The sequence below is a fragment of the Adiantum capillus-veneris genome, chromosome 14 (assembly GCF_014529385.1).
Source record: "Adiantum capillus-veneris isolate H3 chromosome 14, ASM1452938v2, whole genome shotgun sequence".
Classification (NCBI taxonomy): Eukaryota; Viridiplantae; Streptophyta; class Polypodiopsida; order Polypodiales; family Pteridaceae; genus Adiantum; species Adiantum capillus-veneris.
In genome coordinates this window covers 119,176,436-119,178,834 of record NC_140944.1, presented here as the reverse complement: position 1 = coordinate 119,178,834, position 2,399 = coordinate 119,176,436, and positions in this window count along the sequence as shown.

Genomic DNA, 2,399 nt, shown 5'->3' with positions numbered 1-2,399 from the left:
GGTTTTTCTTTGTTTACACACACACACACACACACACACACACAATTTGTACCAACTATTGGAAATACAGAGAGAAAGAGTGAGAGATCACCTTTTGTTGGTGGGGTTTCCAGGAACTCCAAGGGAGGTGTCTCCTCCATTGCTTTTTGTGTGTCAAACTGACTCTGTCTCTCTCCCTCCCTCTCTCTCTCTCTCTGAGAGTAAGGAGTCCCTCTCTCTATCTCTCTCTCAATCTGTGTCTCTCCCTCTCTCTGTGTAATGGAAGGCTTTGCTGTAACAGCATCTCAGAACTGAAAAAACTGTCAAAACTTTGCGTTTTTGTTGCCGACGTGAAGGCAATGTCAGACAAAACTCGCAAGGGTGGAAAAGCCACACTCGCCATGGAGAATGATGCAAAATCTCCAAGGAATTTGGATGCTAATCCAACCACATCGTCTACAACAACGGAAACAATGATCATGGCTTACTTGATCTCGTTACAAGAAACCGCCAACAAGCAAGGTGAAGAGTTGCGAGCACTTGCAATGGAGAATGGTACTTTAAGAGTTCTCGTTGTGGAGAATGAGCACCTCAAGAAGGTTCTTGAAATGCAAACAACACGCTTGATGCATCTTGAGAATGAAGTTCAAGAATGTAAACGCTCTCTTGTGGACATGAATGTAGTGAAAGAGCGCTTGAGCAAAGTTGAGAGTGATCATGTATTGAAAGAGGAAATGATAGATACAATACGACATGATGTATGTGAGATGAGAAATGCATCCAAATCATGGGCTGATATATGTAAAGATAATGTGGTTTCTACATCTCCTATCACGCAAGCCGTTGTCCAAGCAAAGAATGTAGAGAATGTGGACACTCAAGAATTGCAAGAACGACAAAAACGCTCAAAGAACATCGTCATTCGTGGAATCAAGGAGGAAAGCATGGAAACACCCCAATCTCTTGCGGTTGCTATTGAAGAGTTTTTTGCTACACACTTTGGCATGTCAGGAATCATGGCTTATGGTGCACATCGAGTTGGAAAACAAGGAGTCCCTCGCTCGGGAGAAAGACCTATTGTATGTACCATGGCTGATGAGGTAAAGAGAAAGATCATCCTTGACAATGGTTGGATCTACCTCAAAGGAACGGGTTGTAATGTATATGAGGATCGCACTCTTATGCAACAAAATGTACGTCGCAAAGCATACGAGGAAAGAAGCAAGAAGGTTAAGGTATCATCTCAAGAAGAAAAGGCACTTGAGGAGGATGCAAGTCCACCCAACAAATAGGGACGCATGATCTATGAGACCAACTCACGCTTGCGAATAAGCTTTTGGAATTGTAATGGGTATCCATGGAATGCGGGATTTGGCATTGATGAGCTTACCAATGACTCCGATGTGATACTTCTTGTCGAAACATGGGAGCATGATGCGCAACGAATTCTTGGATTTGACAAATACGATGTACATTCTTTGATGTGGGCCAAAAATGCAAAGCAACGAAGAGGCCAAGGAGGCGTAGCATGTATGACCAAAAAGGGTTTGAAAGATGTTTCCATTGTCAAAGAAGATAAGTATAAACGCTACTTATGGCTGAAAATCAGCCCACCAAATGGTCAAGTCATGTTTGTGGCCGGCTGCTACATTCCTCACTATGACTCCAACTTTTATGCTCGCTTGAATATGGATAGAGATCAACCCTTTGTTGAACTAGAGGAAGACATTGCTCATTACAAGGATCAAGGTGAAGTCATTGTTTTTGGAGACATGAATGCTCGCACAAATATGTTACAACACGACACACAACAAGTCGACATGCCGCATGTATCAAGAAGAGTGGATGACTCATACATGTATAATCGAAGTTCTAATGATGCAAAAGAAGTGGATCACTATGGAAAGTCACTTCTACATATGTGCAATAGTACCAGAATGCTCATTGCAAATGGTGTATCTCTATGGCAAGGCACCAATGACTTTACATGTAGAAAGCACAATGGTGCTAGCGTGATTGACTATATGTTGTTCTCAGAAGCCACTCTAGAATGCATACAAAGCTTTACACTTGGTGAATGGAATCCGGAATCGGATCATAGGATGTTATGTATTGACCTCAAGTGTGGTAAACGGCCCGAGCATGTAGCCTCCAATCATGATGTGAATCATTTGTACCTACGTCTAGACTTCAAACGAGCACTTATATATGCTGATATGGTGGACCAAATGTTAAGCATGATAGAGCATCAAGGGAGCCCAACATTAGAATGCAAGTGGAAAGTTTTCAAAGAAGTAATTTTCTCTTGTGCGAAGGAATGCTTTTCGGCGAAACACATGTCTTGCAAAAGGTCTAAGAAGGGTAGCACCAAGAAGAAATGGTTTGACATGGAATGTAGTCAAGCCCGAAAACACTTGCTA